Source organism: Gopherus evgoodei, chromosome 2 (genome assembly GCF_007399415.2).
Source record: "Gopherus evgoodei ecotype Sinaloan lineage chromosome 2, rGopEvg1_v1.p, whole genome shotgun sequence".
Classification (NCBI taxonomy): Eukaryota; Metazoa; Chordata; order Testudines; family Testudinidae; genus Gopherus; species Gopherus evgoodei.
Genome location: NC_044323.1, coordinates 118,010,558 through 118,033,742, shown reverse-complemented (window position 1 = coordinate 118,033,742; position 23,185 = coordinate 118,010,558). Strand labels below are relative to the sequence as shown.

General features: G+C 41.0%; 1 protein-coding gene and 1 long non-coding RNA gene across 8 annotated transcripts in view; one reads left to right on the top strand and one right to left on the bottom strand.

The window, feature by feature from the left end:
- INVS (inversin) overlaps positions 1-23,185 on the bottom strand; it is a 222,671-nt gene that overhangs the window by 143,284 nt on the left and 56,202 nt on the right. The gene's annotated exons all lie outside the window — the stretch shown is intronic.
- LOC115646102 lies at positions 346-1,486 on the top strand. The gene is made up of 2 exons (XR_003998934.1): positions 346-450; positions 1,430-1,486. It is a non-coding gene; the product is annotated as an uncharacterized LOC115646102 (long non-coding RNA).

Below are 23,185 nucleotides of genomic sequence, written 5' to 3'. Positions count from 1 at the left end.
GCAGAACTACGTTCCAAAAGACGAATTGCCAAAACATTTGAAAAAAATCTCAAAGGGCATGATGGAGAGAGGCCACAATAGGAACTCACTACAGTTAAGGTTAAGGTTAAGGAAAAAGTTAAAAGTGAAAGTTAAGGAACTCAGACAAGCCTACCAGAAAACCAAAGAAGCAAACAGAAGATCTGAGGCAGAGCCTCAGGCTGAGCTGCATGCAATTCTAGGGGGGCCCACCACCACTACCTCATCTCTGACAGTGGATTCCAAGGAGTGGGTAATCTCACCCATGGCTGAGGATTCTGTGGATGAGGAAGATGGAGGAGCAGGAGGACGAGCTTGCGGAGAGCACACAGCACTCCATTCTCCCCAACAGCCAGAATCTTTTTCTCAGCCTGACTGATGTACCCTCCCAAGGCAGTATCCCAGGCAATGAAGCCATGGAACGGACATATGGTGAGTATGCCTTTGTAAATATAAAACATGGTTTAAAAGCAAGCGTTTTTTAATGATTAATTTGCCCTGAGATCTTGGGAAGCATTCACAACCAGTACAGCTACTGGAAAAGTCTGTTAACATGTCTGGGGATGGAGCGGAAATCCTCCAGGGACATCTCCATGAAGCTCTCCTGGAGGTACTCCAAAAGCCTTTGCAGAAGGTTTTTGGGCAGTGCAACCTTATTCCGTGCTCCATGGTAGGACACTTGACCACTTCATGCTAGTAGCAAGTAGTCTGGTATCATTGCATGACAAAGCCTGGCAGCGTATGGTCCCGGTGTTTGCTGGCATTCAAGCAACATCCATTCTTTATCTCACTGTGTTATCCTCAGGAGAGTGATACTGTTCATAGTAACCTGGTTGAAATACACGAATTTAATTATGGGGACAGAGGTGGCTGTTCCTACTAGGCTGTTTGCCTGTAGCTGAAAAGAAATCCTTCCCTGCAGTTAGCCAACCGGGGGGAGGGAGGGGAAGCATTGGTGCTGAGCTTTTTGCGTTTGGCTAGCAGGGATCTTCCCTGATACCAGCCACGCGGTGGGGGGATGGATAAAGCGATCATCCCAGAGAACTGGATGGGAGGGAGGAGTTTAGTTTGGTTTCTGCTGCTGCACGTTAACAGGAAAACCGCAGCACTCAACGGTTTGTTTGGTATGTGGGAAAGGAGGGCGCTGCTTTTATGAAGGCTGCAGAATCTGAAAGACAATGGCTTACCACGGTCACATGCAAGCCGAATTCTGTTGCCCGAACCTGCGTCTGTGATCTCTAACACCAAAGCCGCAGGCACTCAGTATTAAGATGCAAAATGCAACCTTGTACTGAAATCACATATGCTATGTAATGTGAATATTATTGTTCACCGTGGAAGAGTATAAGCATTGTTCTGTAAAATGTATCTTTTTAAATACTTCTCTCCCTCTTTTCCCTCCCTTCCGCAGCTGCAAATTTTTCAAGCCTCCCTCCTCCGTCCTGAGGGCTCTCTCAGATAAAGTGGCGAAAAAAACAGACATGAGACGAAATGTTCTCAGAAATCATGGTATCGAATTGCAATGAAAGAGCTCATCTGAATGAGTGGAAGGTCACCCTATCCCAGTACAGGAAAGCTGCTAGTGAATGTGAGGCCATGAGGGACGAACATGAGGAGAGGAGAGACGCTCGAGATGAAAGGTGGCAGAATGCAACGCTGGGGCTGCTGCGTGATCAAACTGACATGCTCTGGCGTAGCTTCAGGAACAGCAGCAGGATCACAGAGTGCAGCTGCAGCCCCTGTATAACTGCCCTCCCACCGCCCCAAGTTCCATAGCCTCCTCACCCAGACGTGTAAGAACGCGGGGGAGGGGAAGGCTCCGTGCACCCGCCCACTTCACCCCAGTGGACAGCCCAACCAAAAGGCTGTCATCATTTTGAACTTTTGAAGCGGACTTTTCCTTCCCTCCTATCCTCCTCCCAAACCCCACCAGGGCTACCTTGTCAGTTCCCTCCCTCTTTTTTAATTAATTAATAATGAATACATGATTTTTAAATGATAGTGACTTTATTTCCTCAGAAAGCAAGCTGTGATTGAAGGAGGAGGGTGAGTTGCTTACAGGGAATGAGTCAATCAAGAGGGCGGGTTTTCATCAAGGAGAAAAACAGAACTTTCACACCGTAGCCTGGCCAGTCATGAAACTGGTTTTCAAAGCTTATCTGAAGCACAGCACACTTCCTGGTGTGCTCTTCTAATCGCCCTTGCGTTTGGCTGCATACAATCAGCAGCCAGGTGATTTGCCTCAGCCTCCCACTCTGCCATAAAAGGTCTCCCCCTTACTCTCACAGAGATTGTGGAGCACACAGTAAGCAGCAATAACAATGGGTATATTGGTTTGTCTGAGGTCTGAGCGAGTCAGTAACGTGCACCAGCATCCCTTTCAATGTCCAAATGCACATTCTACCACCCCTCTGCACTTGCTCAGCCTGTAGTTGAACAGCTCCTGACTACTGTCCAGGGTGCCTGTGTACAGCTTCATAAGCCATGGCATTAAGGGGCAGGCTGGGTCCCCAAGGATAACTATAGGCATTTCAACATCCTCAACTGTCACTGTGCTGCCAAAGCCACCTCCTCCTCGCCTGGTTTTTCAGGTCCTGGTTCAGCATAAACTGCATGATAATGCGCAAGGTGTTTACAAATGTTCCTGACTGCTGTCTTGAGCTGGCGAGCTCCTTGCTTGCCATGGTATGGCGTCTGCACAGTTCACCCAGAAAAAAAGGCGCGCAACGGTTGGTCGCCGTTGCTTTCATGGAGGAAGGGGCGAGGCTGTACACAAAACCAGAAGCGACAATGTTTTTTGCCCCATCAGGGATTGGGATCTCAACCCAGAATTCCAAAGGGCAGGGGAGACTGCAGGAACTATGGGATAGCTACCCACAGTGCAATGCTCCGGAAGTCGATGCTAACCTTGGTACGTGGACGCGCACTGCTGAATTAATGTGTTTAGTGTAGCAGCATGCACTCAACTTTATACAAGCAGTTGCCCAAAATCAAATTCTGAAAATTCGGAGTAATCCCATAGTGTAGACTTACTCTTAGGGCTTATCTTCATGTACAGCACTACAGTGGCACAGCTGTGCCACTTTAGCGAAGACACTACTAACCCAACAGGAGAGCGTCTCCCATCACTGGTTAATCAACCTTCCTGAGAGGCAGAAGCCATGTTAGTGGGAAAAGCTCTCCTGTTGACATAGCTCTGTCTACATTGGAAGAGGGGGAGAGGCTAGATCAGTATAACTGTCACTCAAGGGTGTGGAGTTTTCAGACCCCTCTGCGATGCAGTTATGCCAATATAGGTTTGTAGTAAAGTGCAGACCTGGCTTTACTGTTGTCTCTAGGGTGACCAGACAGCAACTGTGAAAAATCAGGACAGGGGATGGGGGGGTAATAGGAGCCTCTACAAGAAAAAGACCCAAAAATTGGGACTGTCCCTATAAAAATCAAGACATCTGGTCACCCTAGCTGTCTCCCTCCAGTTCAATTCCCAAGCCCCGCATGGGTTATCATTTTTGTGTTTTTTCCTTTTTAATTTAGTTTGCGAGTTCTTTGTCTATTTATTTACCTGCAAAGTACCATGCATTAGTAATAAGAGTTTCCCTACCACTGCCCTCTTCCAAAATTCATCATGAATAAAGTCAATTGGATGTATTAGCATGGATTAATAGTTGCACAAATACTGTACTGTTACATGTGTCTATTTCAAGATGTGCCATGATGCATATCTGCATATTAAAGAAGAATCCTAAGTTCATGCTTCAGATGACACACAGCAGAAGAACTGAAACTAGTGACTCACCATTCACTGAACTTGCTGTGAATATCATTAAAGGGTTCGGTAGCTTTGCTGGCTTGAGCACTAGGAGCAGTTTGCATTTCTGGCAGCTTTATTGAGGCTTTTGGCAGACTTTTTTGTAAGCTTTCCCTGAAGAGCAGGGGTCAATGGACAGTAAACTCCAGAAGCTGGAAGAGGTGACTTGTCTGAGCTCATCCTTAATTTATCCTCTCCAATATTTTGTACGTTTTATTTTAAAGTAAAATATTGTAGTAGGAAAAATAATCCTAGCATGTTTGTTTGTGCCTTGGTGAATCCACTCTGTTCACACAAAACCACAGTGTTCAGGCAATACATATATAAAGTCCAGAGCAGTTGAAGATGTGAATTCTACTCTCTGCCACCCTTATGGCCTATGGGAATAACAGCTGTAGCCTCTCTGTGCCTCTGGCATTGAGTACTGGTACCTTTGGATCCATGTGAATTCTACAGTCTCTTCCCTGTCCCACCTCTACCCTGCTCCCATTATGGCTTACTGTGCCAGTAGAGGGATCCTTTCCATGAGCAGGAGGACGTATGCACTCCAAGGCCTGGTCTACACTATGGGGTTAGGTTGAATTTAGCTGTGTTAGGTCAATTTAAAAATTAATGCATCCACACAGCCAACCCCGCTCGGTCAACCTAAAGGGCTTTTCAAATCAGCTTCTGTACTCCTCCCCAGCAAGGGGAGTAGCACCAAAATTGATTTTGCTGGATCGAATTTGGGGTAGTGCGGATCAAATCGACAGTATTGGTCTCCAGCAGCTATCCCAGAGTGCTCCATTGTGAAAATTCTTAGCATTGTAGAGTTTGTGTTTTATAATACAGGCTCGATTATACCACTCTTACACTTACACTTACACACACACACACACAGTTGTACCATATGCCCCAAAAATCAGTGGAACTACTCTGAGAATAAGGTACTACTCAAAATGAGTAAGGGTATCACAATAAGACGTTTTCTCTATATTTGCTGACAAGAAACTTCATTAACACAGAGTAAGCATTGACTGGTGGTATCTCCTGCTCTTTCAGACCTGGACTGTACTCAGATTACATTTCCCGAAAATAAAAAAATCCCCTGAAACAGAGACAGATTGTAGCAACATGCCTATGTTTCATTTTCAGATTCTGCCAAGGGTAGTGCTTGAATCTACAGTGCCTGGAGTAGCTCAGGTTTAATGGACAGTGCATATCCTTTTGAGCCACTAACATTCTGTGCTTAGTGGCTGGCTAGCAGCCCTCTTGGCCATTTTGTCTGCATATGTGGAATGTAATCTGTCTGGCTCACAAGCATGAGATTCAAGCCTAACTATTGAGTAATGTTTTAAATATTACTTCCTCAAAGGGGTAGTGGGCCTCTGGAGCGAATGTTGAACTATTGAGACTCTTTGGGGCCCATGGCTTGATCCTAGGGTGACCAGATGGTAAGGGGAAAATATCAGGACCACTGCAATTTTATTTTATTTTATTTTATTTTTTTTTTTTTTACACTCACCCGTCCACGTCTTCGGCGGAGAATCCTTCAGTCGCGGACAGTGTTTGGCAGCATTTTGGAGGCGCGTACTTCTGTCTTTGTTGGCAAGGTTTATTACCAGCCGCTGAAATACCACCGAACACCGTCCGCGACTGAAGGACTCTCCGCAGAATTGCCGCCAAAGACCAGGAAACAAACTATTGGGACAAATAGCGTCCCAACCGCATTCCGGTCGGGACACAGGACAAACTCCTCAAAATTGGGACAGTCCCAATTTTATCCGGACATCTGGTCACCCTACTTGATCTCCAAGTGTGTGCAAAAAACACATTGATAAAAAACTGTCACCACTAAGAAATGTTTTTTTTTCCCTGGGGGAGAGGGGCTGAATTTTAGGATAATTTGCATAAGGCTTTCCTAAATTTGGATCACTAACTTCACCTCACACCTCCATGAGGCAGAAAACTTCAAGGAGATGTGAGAAAGCAAGTGGATTTTAGAGCACTTACAAGAGTCATCCTTTAAACAAGAAGCATTTCTCAATCTTAACTATAGTAGAGTTGATGCTCTCCTATAATCCCGTATGACAAATACCTTTAACACAAACAATAGTTTTCTTAATCATGCAAAGTCAGCTCATGGCAACATCTAGAAACGTTTTTTTCAGTGCTTAAAAAAAGCAAATTGGAATCAGAATTTATCTCTCAAAAATTCCCAAAGTCTGAACTGGATGACACACACTATGTACAGTACTATTCATTTCTATGTACTATTTATTTGGTCTTGGTCTGTAAATCTTGTAAAGTATAAAACTGATCTCTCTCAGCATTAACAAACAAAATCTTAATATTTAAACTGATTTTTAATAGCTAAAATTAACCCTGTTGCAAAGATTCCTAGTTGTTGTTCAGTAATATCTGAAAAAGTACTAAAACAAAGGGTACACCAACTCAGCTATTTTGGTAAACTTAACACTAGAAGTGATATTCATCTACCAGGCTGCAAAGAAAGCACCAAAGCAAAAAGAAATTCAAGTGTCTCCATTACACACTGCAAAACTGTAAACAGACTGCACAGACATCAATTTTTTCTGGGGTGTTCCCTTAAATTTTTGTAAGATACAGCTGATACACTGTATGAGAATCAAAAACTGAAGAAGAGAAAAGAATTCTTATCTTAGCTCCCAGTGCTGTAGGTATTGTTAATTCATGCTGCAGTGTTCTAAATGTACTGACGTCTAAACAGTTACTGAAAAACAACTGTCATTTCCTTTTCTCTGTCCCCCTAAGTGTTAAGGAATTTATGAGAGCTAAATTTGATTTACATCTGTATACCCAGAAAGTTGCTACATAAAGTTTAAGGATATTGTGAATAAAACTGATATATGATTAAATTTTGACTGAATAATAATGATGTTGCTTTGACACTATTAAATACGTAAGCTAACTAGTGGGTGTATTAAAGAAAATCTTCAAAAATACATTTTACACATTTGGTGTTGCACCATAACATTAGTCCACTGAAATTCAGCACTGCAATAAATCTCTAGGTGCTACAATTTTTCTTCCACATTGATAAAGATGATGCCATACTCTTAATCTAAAGTAAACTGCTGCCTGGCAAATTTAAACATCTGATGTATTGCTAATCCTCTCAACTCAACCATGGCAGCAGCATCACTAATCTTGACATTGTATCTAAATCTTACAAAGTACCCTTTTAGTAACTTCACTAGAAGCAGTTCAGACTCTAAGTTGAAACTCTCAGCCCAAAGAGAGAGGCTCAGATAGCTGAATAGCAGTTTTATTTGCCAGTTTCCAAGTTTAAGATGTTCATCCATCTGGCAAGGCATGTTAGGCAATACATCAGCCAAGAACAACTCTCTACGTCTTGAGTCCAATTCTGGCTAACAAACGTGGCTTGACTGAAGGCAAAACAGCATCTTTAGCTGCTCTGTAGCTGAAGTCTGATGATATTTTTCTCCAATGCCTCTTGCAACCTTGGCTTCAAAATCTTGGTTTCCATAGGAATAGACAGCTATCAAGTGGCATATGGTCAAAGGGTTCAAGAGAGGAAAACTGACCAACATTGTAAAATCAAAAGGAAAAACTGTTTCCCATCATGATTTTTTTTAAAAAGGAAAGAATCGTCAGTGTGTCCTTTCAGCACTGAAGTCCATTTATACATGACCACAATTTGTGTATGCTTTTCTGCGTAGTGGTATAAGCACCTCAAAGTTCTGTTTAACTATATCAAGAAAAATTAACTGCTTCCATCTAAATAACACTGCAAGGACAAAAATGCAATTAGCTTTCTAGTTTCCAGCTGATCTCTTCTACTATTATTGATTTGTTTTCCTACACTGCTCTTTAAAGCCGTTCAGGCAGAAGTTCCCAAAATATCTAATCTCTCAAGAATTAGAGACAGAAGATGAAATACAGCCCATTCATATTTATAAGATTTCTGTTCACTGCTTTATGCAGAATGAAGATTGATTTATTCCAAATAATATTTTAGTGATTTAAGAGATTTGTCACACAGTACTGAATCAGTGAAAAAAAACTAATATCACAAAGTAAAACATTGCTTGAATTATTGTTTTAATCCAGGGGTCGGCAACCTATGGCACGCGTGCCAAAGACAGCATGCAAGCCAATTTTTAATGGCATGCTGAAGCCTGTCAGGACTCCAGTGTGCCATTAAAAATCCTGCCCAGCCCAGTCCGCTCTCCTCTGCCCTCTGCTAGCCCAGCAGGAGCAGGGAGCAGAAGCATAGCCGAGCGCACGGGGAGGGCAAATGGCCCCACTCTCCCGGCACAGCAAGCCACGAAGTACGCGCTCCTGGGCCAGATCACCGGGGTGAGGGCAGCAAACCGCCGGTCCCTCTCCCGTCTTCTCCCCTCCCCTGGACTCCTGCGGCGGCGCACAGCGCTCTGGGGATCGGGACTGCACGCTCCCGTGCGGCAGCATATCACTCCGCGGGGAGGCAGACATGCTCCCCACTCAACTGGAGCGGCGGAGCAGCGTATCTATCTCTGTGTGGAGCCTCATGGTAAGGGGTCCAGGGCTGGGGGGGTAGTATAGGGGTGGGGGCAGAGAGGGGACAGGGAGCAGGGTGAGTTGGATAGGGGAGTGGTTAGGGGTGGGGGTCTCTGGAGGGGGCAGTCAGGGATTGGGGGGGTTGGATGGGGCATGGGAGTCCCAGGGTTTGTGAGGGGCCAGGGAGTGGATAGGGGTCGGGGTGGATAGGGGTCAGGGCAGTCAGGGGACCAGGAGCAAGGAGGGTCCTGGGGGTGGAGGGTCTCTGGAGGTAGTGGTCAGGGGACAAGGAGCTGAGGGGTGTATGAGTCAGGAGTTCTGGGGGTCCTGTCAGGAGGCAGGGGTTTGGAGAGGGGTTGGGGCAGGCACAGAGCGGGGGGGGTTGGATGGGTCGGGAGTTCTGGGGGTCCTGTCAGGGGACGGGGAGTGGTTGGATAGGTATGGGAGTCCCAGGGGTCTGGCTGGGGATGGGGGTGTGGATAAGGGTTGGGGCAGTCTGGGGACAGGTAGGGGGTAGGGTCCAGTCTGGGGACAAGGATCAGGGAGGCTTAGATAGGGGGTGGGGTCCTGGGGGGCAGGGGTCCCAGAAGGGGCTAGTCAGGGCACAAGGAGCAGCAGGGTTGGGAGTTCTTAGGGGGGCAGTCACCCAGTCCTCTGCCCTGAGCCCTGACCCCCCCCACACATACACCACACCCTCTGCCCTGAGCCCGGAACACCCCCCAGACCCCTGCCGTGAGCCCTGTACCTCCCTCATACACACCCAGCCTTCTGTTTCACTCCTTCATCCCCCCCCACAACCCTAGTCCTGACTCTGATACCCCCACCCATACCCATACCCATTCCCCCCTCTGCCCTGAAACCTATACCCCCCCACATACCCAGCCCCCAGCCCTGATTCCAGCCCTCTGCCCCTAGCCCTCTGGGTCCTGGCCGCCGGCCCCGCACAGCCCACTGCTGGTCTGGGGTTCTGGCTGACGGACGCTTGCCAGCCGGGGTCCCAGCCACAGGCCTCGCTCAGCCTGCTACCGGCCTAAGTGAACAGAACCTCAGACCAGCAGCGGGCTGAGCGGGCCGGCAGCGTAAGATCAACATTTAAATTTCATTATAAATGAAACTTCTTAAACATTTTGAAAACCCTATTTATTTTACAATACAACACTAGTTTAGTTATATAATATATAGACTTATAGAGAAAGACCTTCTAAAAAATATTAAAATGTATTACCGGCACGTGAAACCTTAAATTAGAGTGAATAAATGAAAACTCGGCACACTGCTTCTGAAAGGTTGCCGACCCCTGTTTTAATCTAACACACTTCAAGTATGACAGGGTTAAAGTTATAAAACTATTTCCCTGAATTAGAACAGTCTTTACAAAAAAAAGTACAGTGTAAGTATTTCGATGCACTTGCAGGTTATTTTTTCACTCCTACTAGCCACATGGTTTTAATGGATGTTTATAAATATGTAATGTTTACTTCTTAATTTGTAGTAATTACATCTGAAATTTATTGGATAACTGTAGAGCTACATGTAATTGTTTTCATCATACCATGACACCATATTCCTGTTTGCAGAAAGAAAGAGGATTGTTTCAAAGAACTCAAGCCCCAAGTGAAAATGTGAAACAGGATAAGGCCCCTTATATTTCAACAAGATCAATCTTTAATATCCCCTCTGGGTTAGGGGGAGAGGGGGAAGAAAATTACCTGATGAATTTAGATATCTTTCTTCAAATAAAATTTTTGTAAATACATTTTTCATTTTCCACCAGCTCTGCTGACTTATCTTTATAAAACAAGGCAAAGATGACCTGTGTCTTCATATATGCATATGTTACGACATAAGTAAAATCAGTTAAACCTCATAGCTTCCAAAAGGGTGGTGTCTTAAACAGAATGGTTTAAGTATAGAGTTTAAAAACAAAAGTCCTATTAGCATAAAGGGCTTGATTCTCAGCAACTTTGTACTGTACTGGTAGGCAGGCAATTACAAATGTAACCTATTTTGCAAATGGATTCCTGGATGTGATGCTTAATTATGAGTATGCATGTAGCTAGACATGCACACTACACAGCCAGAAGTGCATACATACACATCTACAAAAGTTACTTAAAACCAGGCCCTAAAAGTCAAAACATTAAAAAAAAATGAAATTCAAAAGATTAGACAGCAGTGGAGACATCAGGATAGTTAAACAGAAATGTAAGGGACCTCCATTTGACAGATAGAACTGTAGCAACCCAGTGACCTTAACACCATGGTGAGGCACTGTGTACACGAGGGGAGCAGGGGAGAAATCTGTTGAATCATCAGCTTCACCTCCTGTAGCACATAGGCATTCCTTGGAGATTTCACATACAAATATTGGCACCACCTATTCCAGTTTAATTTCTGATATCTTATGGAAACACAGAACAAGTTGGGAAGGTTGCTAAGAAGCAATCACCAGAACACGGGATCCCTTAACATATGTTCAGAAATCTTTTCAAACTATGAACACATTTTTTAAAAAGAAGGAATGGAAACATTATGACATTCAGATTTCTAGTAAACAGTATTGCTCTCCATTTTATAAATAGGTTTCATTTTACTATTTGTGTCTACCCACACACAAGATTTGATTAAAAACTTTTTAATGCATCATGACCCATGTTTGAATTCCTCCTACCAACAAAAATAAAATAAAAGTCTAAATTATTGTAGCCAGCCCAACTGAAGGATCTTCTACTCTTCTAAATCCTAATTTGCAATCCTTACTCTGCAAGTAGCCCCACTGAGACCACTACTCAACAGAAGTGAGGATGGCAAGAGCATGCCCTACTGTTTTGGGCTTTTAAAAAAAATCATAATGGGCTACTAAGGTACTACTCAAATGAACAGAGTGCTTAGAAATGCCTGAGAGAGAGATCTTGGGACTCCTGCATTTAATGTCATAAAGGGAGCATGGATCGCTCACTGCTGGTAAAAAAAAGATCACTTCATAAGTAGAGTTGTTTCCACGCATATTTTTTTAAAGTGTTTTTTGTGATGATTCGCCTGGTGGGAGTGGGGAGGGTTTGACAGGAATAGACAGGGCAGCCCATATTGTTATTTACCTTTGGCAATAATTATTGACAAACCTGAAGCTCAGTTATATTTGAACCACTTTATAGACATGTATAATGGAGGGGTTTTAGACTGAAATCAGGTCAGAAAATCCATAAGTATTAGGGAAAATGAAAAAAGTCCAAGTAAGTTATCTAAAGCCCTAGAACTTCTAAAGATCACTGGGCTACTGACCTCTTAAATTATGGAGAATAGGAAGTTGAAAATTTGATACTATTTAAGTCTTCCAAAACATGTTCTACGTTATCAAGATAACCATTTTTCCCTCTATCTTAGGATGCATGAATATATTATTTCATTTGTAAGGTTACCCCTCAGAGGTCTCCACATGTGCCGCGGATATTTTCATTACAACACTTGCAGGTCAGGTCTATTGGTCACTTTCTGTCACTTACTTTTAATCATGTGAAAAAATGGTTTCTTCAGAGTTTCAAAAAAATTAGTACTGAATTAACAATTTCAGAAGTGACAAACTGAAAAAGATTACATTTAGACAGAAAAGGACTAGCTATTCATTATTCTGAAAAGGTACATTAATCTAAGTGAATTTTACAGTCTAAGACATGCTAACACAAAAGCTGCCAGTTTCTTGGAATCAACAAAATTTACTTACATAATTTATTTATAGATCAAGTTTGCCTGGAGTATAATTCACCTAATTCTCTTCATCTGTCTGTAAGCAGTTGGTTAAATTGGTGATTGGAGAGACAAATGACAAATTAGTGCTCTCAGAGTTTGTGGCACAGCCATAAAAACTGAATTTATTTTTCAAATACCCTTTATAGCTATAGCCTTACAAGCTGAAGACATCCGATCTGGTTTACTATTGATTTAAATGACAAACCTGAGCATCAGATTAAGAAAGTGTCAGACACCCAATAGAAGATTCCTTGACAATACAGCAGAAAGGTGTCCTGTTTCAAAATGATCTATTGCTGTCACAGTGTTTACTGAAGCATTTATGGAAACATTGTATAACAAGCTAATTTATTTCAAATTGCAATTATAATGCCAACAACTAATGATAAGTGGTAACAAACAAACAAACAATCATTCTGTCTTATTAAATGAATACTAAAAAACCAGTCACCTCATTTAGAAACAATTGAAACTGGGTAGCTAATGCTGCAGTAGTCGTCTTGTTTTTCATTATCAGTGAGGAAACCAGTCATATACAGAAGGGGTTTCAAGGCCCCCAAAACAGTACCTTTTCTTGTACCACCAAAAACCAACAGCAAGCTCAGTTCTTTGGAGGGAGGGGGGGCAGAGGAGATATTTCCAAAAGGACAAGCTGTCTACTTTTGTCTGTAGAACCATTTAAAAAAATATGTTCTAGACTGAAGATGTCAAAACCCCGGGGGCAGGGTTGAGCAAATCTCTTGTACACCAAGGGAAACTACAGTGCTAAACATGCTGAGGGAGCAGTGCAAGAATGGAACAAGATGGAATCTACTGAGATATGAGCAATTATGCTATCTAAGTATAGCAGCATGTTCAAAGAGCATCATACTTTTAAAACCCATTATTTCCAAAGCTAAACATAGCTAGAGAATTTTAAAAAAAAACATGAGAATAAAATAAAATAAGGGGAAGGTGAGTAGACTTTCTGATATTTCAAACAATATGGGGCTGGCCAGTGTATGAAAGTCAGGATGTTTTAGCCAACATATGAAGGCCAATTTTTGGCAGTGAGATGAACAATGGATAGTGTGAAAGTGTTCTCTAAAAGGCTTAAAAGGAGTGTTAATCCCTGCACAAGAGATCACTATTATTAGGCAACCTCTTGCTTTAAGTGACAATCCTAAAGTCTCCGTGATTTTGCACAGTTCTGTTCCATCTTTATTACAACATTCTCTCTGTTGGTCCAACTATATCTGTTGGTTTGGGGTTGTTTTTTTTCCCCAGTCCCTTGAGTGGTCACTTAGGACGGGTTTCAGTGTACAGTACCTCCTCACTTAACATTATCTTGATATTAGATTGCTGATCTATTAGAGAACGTATTCATTTAAAGTCATGCAACGTTCCATTATAAGGTTGTTTGGCTCGCCCTGTTCCACCTGCCAAGGAGCGGGGCCAGGGTGAGGGGGCTTGCCCCACTCCAACCGGCATTCCAGCAGGGGAGCAGGAGCTTGCCCCATTCTGCCCACCTGGGGTTCCAGATGGGGAGCACGGTCAGGGCATGGAGGCTTATCTCATTCCAGCTGGGGAGTGGGCAAGCTCCCGCCCTCGCTCCCCAGCAGGAGTGCCAGACGGGTGGAGTGGGGCAAGCCCCTGTGCTTCGACCCCACTACACCCCGCCTCAACCAAGCTTCACAATCATCATTGGTGAGTACAGTATTAAATAGTTTGTTTAAAATTATTTAAAAACATATACTCTCTCTCTCTCTCTCTCTAATGTCTTTTGTCTGGTGAAAAACATATCCCTGGAACCTAACCCCCCCCATTTAAATTTATTTTTATGGGGAAATTGGATTCGCTTAACACTGTTTCGCTTAAAGTAACATTTTGCAGGAACATAACTACAACGTTAAGTGAGGAGTTACTGTACATCATTTAAGGACTTTTATAAATGACTTTTTTCACTTTCTCTGTAGCGTGACAATTAACGCTTTTTAAAAACAATACTGAATTTGATGACATCAGCTTGAATGATTATAGGTAAGGAGAACAAACTAGAAAAGATTACAGGAAGTAACAGTTTCTAAGGAGAGATTTGTAGAATTAAGTGGGCATTTGGCAGAAGAGATTGTATAAAAAGAAAGGTAGTGGTACTCTTCCAAACTCTGTTCACAAAATAACCTCCACACACCCCCAAAATGAGCCACTGCTATTAGAAGACTGTGCAGACATTTAAAATGTGTGCGCCCTCAGGGTTCAGCTCCCCCTCACACATAGGCTCTACTGGGCTCAGCTTCCCCTTGGTGTACTACACTGGTTTACACTTGTCTCACACTTTCAAGGCTCTCTTTAAAACATGACAGCTAGAGACTTTATTTTAAAATGAAATCTGATATTCTGGAGAACAAGGCAGCTTGAGAGGGGTGTGAGTATGCTCAACTATAACACATATACAGACTGGCCTAGCTTGATCCCTGTTTGTCAGACAGGAAATGCAAGACTATTACATGTATAGGTAACAGTATAAAGGAAGGTTTGAAGCCATAGATGAAAGCAGATCAGAGGAACAGTAAACAGAGGATTGTGAGGAATAAAAAGAGCAAGTGGTAGAGTATGAGAGCAGAGCTATATGGAAGTGGAAATTATCTGGGACTTGAAAGTGCGAGGAAGAGCTTGATTTGATGCAGTAAGAGACAGGAAATTAATTAGGTGAATAAAGGATAGGAGTCACATGGCTGGAGTGGAGAGAAAGGAAGTGATGTTTTGGGTAGGCTGAAGGGGAAGTAAGTGGGGAGGTGAGAGAGAAGGTTATTAAGATGAAGAAGTTATCCAGAAGAAAAATGCCCAAAATGTAGATAAGAGTTTTAACCACAGAGATAATGAAGAATAGGCAAACAGAACTGGTGAAGCAGCATCAGAACTTGGAAAGAAACCAGATATGGGCACATTGCCATAGCTATTCCTGACCACGTTATATCAGGATGATCATGCTCTTGACTGCCTATAGGGCAGACAAGACATTTTGTTGCATAAAACTTCCCTTAATAACAAAGACAGAAGATATTTCTTATGGCTTAAAAAATAAACAAAATCTCCTAATAAGAAATGGTCTGAATTTAGGCATGAAGTAATTAGAAAGCTAGGTGAGTGTCCTTTTATGTGATTAACTTTTTACTTGGCTTCTAATGTGCACAGATGAACCCTGAAACTTAGATCCAATTAGCTCAGATTTGACAGAATTGAAATAGTGCTGAGTTTGTAAACTGAGTTATAGAGAAATGAAAAGATAGAACTGGAATAAGAGAAAAGATAAGAAGTTCAATTTTGTAAAGACTGGATTTGAAATGGCAGCGGAGCATACCAAAGAAAATGTTTGAGAAGCAAATTGGAAAAGCAAGAATGAATAGGGGAACATAGATCAGGTTTTTGTCAGCATGAAGGTGGTAGCTGAAACAACAGCAGTGGACTTCAATGGGAACAAACCAGGTCCTTTGTCACCTTAAGTAGGGGACCAGATACTCCCTTTGAGATTTCTGCCTCTGCAACACTCACACCACATACTGACCAGTTATTTCATAACTGAAATTAGGATCTACTTTTAGAGCACTTCCAGCAAACTACCAGTAAAGCCTTGTTTCATTTGTTTAACGGCTATTGTCATTAAGTGGTGTAGCACAGGGAGTTGTGGCACTGGTAGTAACCATCACCAGAATTTTAAAATCCAAAACAGCAGCAAAATTGTGGCTCCAGAGAGCATCGTCACAAAACCAGGAAGCCACAATGAAATGGAAAATGTTCACCTCTCCACCTTCAATTAAAAAATATTTTAAAATGGAAAAAATAACACACTACAAAAATATTAAAATTAAACAAAAACATCATTATTGCCTCACTTCTGAATGCTTGGATTGTTTATTCTTTATATCTACTGGATCTGCATTGCTCAAATTGTTTCTATGCCCCCTACTATGGAGTGTTATAACAGTCAGTGTTCACCAAAGAGCCTGAAAAACACTGTAAAACAGTAAATTATGGGCAAAGAGGGAATTCACATTTTGAGCTTTAAAAGCAATTGTGAAGACATGAGTTGATGTACATGATTGACTACAATTTTTGCTTTAAAAAGCCTCTTATTCCAAGGTCAATAGCAGTCAAGGCTACGCAGCACTTTGCAGGAAGTGGTCAGTTATATGCAGGATTAATTAGGCCCAATATCTTAATTCCCAGAGCAACATTTTACATACAGAAAAGTATAATCACACTAACATGTCAAGTTCCAACTTGAAAGCAATTGTATATTGAGAAGTAAATGAAGTAGGATATGTACATGTGAAAACCACTGTTTTAATAACTTTGTAAATTAAACAGGTGCTCATTTAAAATGTTATCTTGTTACTTACTCTGTTGAGCAAAAAATTTGCATTCCTAGCCTTTTGTGGCATTCTACTGAACACACTATTCGTTTACTAGTATAATAATGCCTTCATTGAGTTTATATCCTTTGGAACAAAAATGTTTTCTTCAAAGAATAGCCAGATAGCAAAAGACCAAAAAACACAATTCACCTGCCAAAACTGTAAATACAGTGCAATAATTAATATATAGTATGTATTCCACTTAACACAGCATAAAATCATTAAATGACTCTTAGAAGGAATGTATAATATGACTACCAAATTTCTGCAACAATAAAGTATTAATTTAATAAACTATTTTCTTTCTTTATAATTCCTGGTAGAGATTTTCTTCTTTAGTGGCTATTTACCTCTGCTACGTCAAAATCTTTCAGATTTATATCCCCCATCGGCATAATAAAGTTACTTTTACTCAAGACAAAGAACCAGTCTGAATTGATATTACACTGCCAACACTATCTCACAGAAAATATCATTTAAAGTTACACAGGTTCATTAACAGCAGGGATGTATAATTAAACAAGAAGAGGTTAAAGCATACATTAGCCTATTCTACTTTTTTATCTATTACTTTTTTAAAAGCTTTCATATGACTTCCTCTGAGTCTCTGAAAGCTAACCATCCCTCCTTTTCAGTAAAGCTGACATTTGACAGCTTCACATAGCTGACAGGGTTACCCAACAACCTACCCTCCCTATTCTCAATCCAATTAGACCTCTAATCCTCCAGATGAAAGGCCCAACTACTCATGTTCCTCATGACAACGACAGCTATTGATTATTTGTCACTACAGCTAACACCTTCTCTGTCGAGGCCACTCTGACAGAAGCAAACCTACCAAATTAGACAGCACTTTATCTGCCCTGGAGGCCAAATGGCACAACAAGTAAAGGCTAATAAATGGTATAAAAATGAACAAATCATAACATTATGACAGGTTGATCGTTGCCAGCAGCTTCACAGCTCAAGCTTGATGCTCTGTTAGACCTGCTCCTTCTCTTCTCTCCTCCACTCCTGCTCCAACTTTGACTCCATTAAAGGCCAGAACAATTAAGGCATTTGACCAGCAAAGATAAGCCAGGATAGAAGTATCATCAAGGGACACAAATGTCAATAGCAGACTACCGTTTGTCAATACAAACATTCTAGAGATGCAAATGCTTATGTCTCTGCTCTCCACTAGGCTGCACTGATTCTCTTCATAAAGAATTCTTCTCAAAGAATAGAAACTCTGCAAAAATTAACCCCCAAATGTCACACACCGAGACAGAAAATGTTGTGCCAAGAGCAGGATTTGTAACTTTAAAAAAGGGATCCTAAAGCTGTACATAAAACAGAGAGCACCTAATTTCTAAAGTTTTTGTTATGTAATAGGGCAAAAATTTTTCCTTTCACTTTGATGGAGTTACATCATTTGTTTCTTGGATTTTTCATTATTACTAGAATGTAAACTCTCTTAGGGCTGGTCTACACTACGGGGGAAAATCAATCTTAGATACGCAACTTCAGCTACGTAAATAACGTAGCTGAAGTCGAAGTATCTAAGATTGAATTACTCACCGTCCTCACGGTGCAGGATCGATGTCCGCGGCTCCCCCTGTTGATTCCGCAACTCCGTTCCGGTTGATGGAGTTACGGAATCGATATAAGTGCATTCGGGGATTGATATATCGCGTCTAGATGAGACACGATATATCGATCCCCGAGCAATCGATTGCTACGCACCAATACGGCGGGTAGTGAAGACGTATCCTCAGATTGTTAGCTGTTCAAGGCAGGAACTGTATTTTCATAAGGGATTGTTCAGTGCTCAGCAAATGGGGGATCAGTAGTCTGGTCACTATCCTAGTACAAACAACCAATAAATAATAATAGCATTTGTTAATTTTATTATAACATCACCCAAAACCTTCAGTGAGGATCAAGGCTTCATTCTGCAGGACAAAAGACAACACACATCGGGGGAAAAGAGACAGTCCCTGAGCTGAGAAGCTTACCATCAAAGCTGAAATAAAAGTAAACACATGAGTGTAACAAACAACGTGAAGGAAGCAGGGAGAGAGGACGAGGGGGTAACAAGTAATAAGGCCATGAGGTTATGTAAATAAGCTGTGTACAAAATTCGATGGCCCCAAATCATGTTAAAGGTGATTTTCTTTTAATAAATAAATTAGTAATATCCATCATCCATGCCTGCCATACAACCTAGCCATCGTTAGTTGGCTGATTTCTTATGCATGTACTAGAAGTGTGTCTTGAGAAAGGAGTCTTATGCCTTAAAAAATATTTATGGACCACAAAAGAAAAAAATAAATCATATGTTTGTTTAGTAACTACAGGATAAGGATTTTAGTTATTAATTTTTGTAAAATTGACAACTTAAATGAGAAAATATTTTTATCATGTTGCACCTGTGTTTCCAAGATGTACTTGCAAAACCAAAAAGATACAAATCAATATTAATTAAAAAATCTAAACCCCTAGCTAATACCATTATTCATTCAAGGAAAAAATATTTTTTAACACACAGTAGATCTGTATGTTATTTGTCCACAAATTGGTTTAATTTTATTCACACTAAAAATAATGGATCACTTGGGGGCTAGGTATAAAGGCAACACATTCATTAGTTAACCTGTTTTACCAAAAATCTGGTAATAGACTGCAAAAATAAAAATTCTATCCAAAAGGTTCACAGTTCTAATATATTATCTCAAAATTCATCAGCATTAAAATAAAAAGGTTGGTAAACAAAGATTCCTTATGAACAATACTGTATCAAGAAAGAGGATGGTATGGTAGGGCACATAGATGCTATACTAACGGGCTCATTAAAAATATGAGTGAGATGGAAAATTTCAATTTTTTAGGAAGAAAGCTAACTCCAAATTAAGATTTCATTTTAAAATGTACAGAACAAGTATAAGTTATTAAAAAATGGACTAGCAGATGAATATTTTGAATTCCAAAAAAAATTTCTAAAATGTAAAAACGATACATTTTAGAAATATTGTAATATTTGCCATAATTTCTCTGTTCTAATATAATTTAATGCTTATTATGAACATTAATACAAATATATCAATTTAAATATTGTTCTGCTCTTTTCAAATAATATTTCAACATTAGAATAGATGGGGCTTTATAAAATTCATGCATCATAAAACTACTTGGGTTTAAAGAGACTTCTAGTGACTCATTTAGAATCACAGAACTGGAAGGGACCTCAAGAGGTCATCTAGTCCAGTCCTCTTCCCTGCATTCACGGCAGGACTAATTATCTAGACCATTCCTGACAGGTATTTGTCTAACCTGCTCTAAAAAAAAAAAATCTTCAATGATGGAGATACCACAATCACCCTCACAGTTAGGAAGTTTTTCCTAATGTTCCACCTAAACCTCCCTTGCTGAAATTTGAGCCAATTGCCTCAAAGGTTAAGAAAAACAATTTTTCTTCCTCCTCCTTGTAGTAACCTTTTACATACTTGAAAACTGTTATGTCTCCCCTCAGTCTTCTCTTTTCCAGACCAAACAAACCCAGTTTTTTCAATCTTCTCACATACATCATGTTTTCTAGACCTTTAATCATTTTTGCTGCTCTTCTCTGGACTGTCTCCAATTTGCCCACATCCTTCCTGAAGTGTGGCACCCACAACTGGACACAATACTTCAGTTGAGGCCTAATCAGAGCGGAGTAGAGCGGAAGAATGACTTCTCATTTCTTGCTTACAACACTTCTGCTAATACATCCCAGAATGATGTTCGCTTTTTTTGCAACAGCGGTACACTGTTGACTCCCGTTTAGCTTGTGGGTCCACTATGACCCGCAGATTCCTTTCCGCAGTACTCCTTCCCTAGGCAGTCATTTCCCATTTTGTATGTGTGCAACTGACTGTTCCTTCCTAAATGGAGTACTTTGCATTTGTTCTTTTTGAATTTCATCCTACTTACTTCAGACTATTTCTCCAGTTTGTCCAAATCATTTTGAATTTTTATCCTATCCTCCAAAGCACTTGCAACTCTGTCCAGCTTGGTATCGTCTGCAAACTTTGTAAGTGTACTCTGTATGCCATTATCTGAATCATTGATGAAGATATTGAACAGAACTGGATCCGGAACCGATCCCTGCAAGATCCCACTCATTATGTCCTTCCAGTATGACTATGAACCACTGATAACTACTCTCTGGGAATGGTTTTCCAACAAGTAGCTCCATCTAGGTTGCATTTCCCTAGTTTATTTACGAGAAGGTCATGCAAGATAGTATCAAAAGCTTTAGTAAAGTCAAGATATTCCAGGTCTACTCCTTCCCCCCATCCACAAAGCTTGTTACCCTGTCAGAGGAAGCTATCAGGTTGGCTTGACATGATCTATTCTTGACAAATCCATGCTGACTGTTACTTATCTTATCTTCTAGACGTTTTCAAATTGATTACTTAATTATTTGCTCCATTATCTTTCCGGGTACAGAAGTTAAGCTGACTGTCCTTATTTCCTTTTTCTATAGATGAGCACTATTATTTGCCCTTTTCCAGTCTTCTGGAATCTCTCCCATCTTCCATGACTCAAAGATAATCACTAATGGTTCAGATATCTCCTCAGTCAGCTCCCTGAGTAGTCTAGGATGCATTTCATCAGGCTCTGGTGACTTGAAGACATCTAATTTGTCCAAGTAATTTTTAACTTGTTCTTTCCCTATTTTAGCCTCTTCTGATCCTACCTCATTTTCACTGGCATTCAGTATGTTAGATGTCCAATCACCACCAACCTCAGTCCCCTTGAAAACCATGAATGCCTTCGCTCATTTCTCTACACTGGGTGAACATGCCCAGTTATTTTAAAATTTTCTCATACACTTCCTTTTTCCAAACCTTTTTATCATTTTTTTTAAAATATGGTGCCCAAACCTGAATGTTGTATTCTATCCGAAATCTAGCCAGTGACAAATAGAGTGGAACAACTATCATGCATGTTTCATGTACAGTATCAATAAAATCCAATAGGATACCCTTTCATAACAGCATTGCACCACTGACTCAATAGGTTGTTCCTCTGCTATCATCCCTGGAACTTTCTCTGATCTGAGAGATACAAATTGCCTTATGCATATAGAGGTCCCACCACCTCCACCCCAGCAGAGGACTGATGTACAGTGGCAAGAGAGGCATGCAGTGCACATGGCCCACTGTTCCCATCCAGATACATTCCCTCTTCTATATTTATTCCTAAGCAACTCCTCTGCTGCCCCTCCCTACCCCAAAGGATGCAAGAGTTAAGAAACAGACATGGGTTAGAAATATACATAGAAACTGAAAATACAAAATGTTTAAAAGAAAATTAAAAAGCAATTAATTTGGATCCCTGCACTGAGTGCCACTAAAATCAAAGGGACTGTCATGGAGGCAAATTCGTGTATGAACATAAGTATTTTCCAGATTGGAAAAAACTTAAAGACCAAGACAGACGAAGTTTGGAAAAGGAATATAATATATTAACAAAGAAACCAGGGCTATGATAAGCATATGTCTTACTAGTTCCACTTTAAATTAAGGTCTATGCATATGTTTAAAAAAAAAACTACGCACAACTGCCCTTCTACACAGCTATTCTTAGGCCCTGTTCCTGCACTGGGATCTGCTAGCCTGGATCCCCTACATCGGTAAAATCCCATCACCCTTAACTGGACTCAGAAAAAGAACAACTCACGTGAGTAAAGTTACACACATTCATAAACAGTTGCAGGAATGAGTCCTTAGACTGTAAGATCTGTAAAGCTAAGACAGTATTTCTATATGTTTGTACACGGTCTCACATATTTTGGGTGCTGTCACATTCACACACAAATAATAACGTACATGGGACAGATATGTTATTCCAGGTTTTCAGAGTCCATAAATCTTCCATTAAGTGACTACCTACAATTTTAATAGAGTAGGCTGCCTAAACTCAGAAAGATCAAAGAGAACCACATTCCTCAAGGCTATTTCGCTTTGTTTAACATCATAAGAAGTTACTGCATTTTCCTCTTTGACATGATTTCACACTCGATTGTAGTGCACACACCATTATGTATGAACATCAAGCATCCTCTAAGAATCTGTTGTACACATGCCATGATCCATCTATGTATCTCTACCACACTAATTACCATGGTATGTGAATGCCTATTCAAGATCTAGGGTACTTTGAGTATATCTACACTGCAATAAAAGACAGCTGTTGCTGACTCAGGTAAACTGATTCGGGCTCATGGGGCTTGGACTGTGGGAATGTAAAATTGCAATATAGATGCTCAGGACTTGGGCTGGGACCCTCTCCTGTTATGGGGTCTCAGATCCCAGGCTCCAGCCCAAGCCCCCACATTTACACTGCAATTTTATAGCCCCACATCTCAAGCCCCATAAGCCCAAGCCAGCTGACTTGGGCCAGCAGTGGATCTTTTACTGCAGTGTAAACATACCGTCTAAGGCCCTGATCCTGAACAGACTTATGCACCAGAAGTCAATGGAACTAATCACACTATGTAAAACTAAGAATGTGTGTAAATCTGTGTAGGATTAGGATCTAAATCAAGATTTAACTCCACTATTCTATGGAATCACACTGATGTAAAACCAGTGTGAGATCAGACTCAACCCCCCTAATATATATGCTGTATGACTGAAATCTAACTTAAAACCATACAAATTCAGGCAAC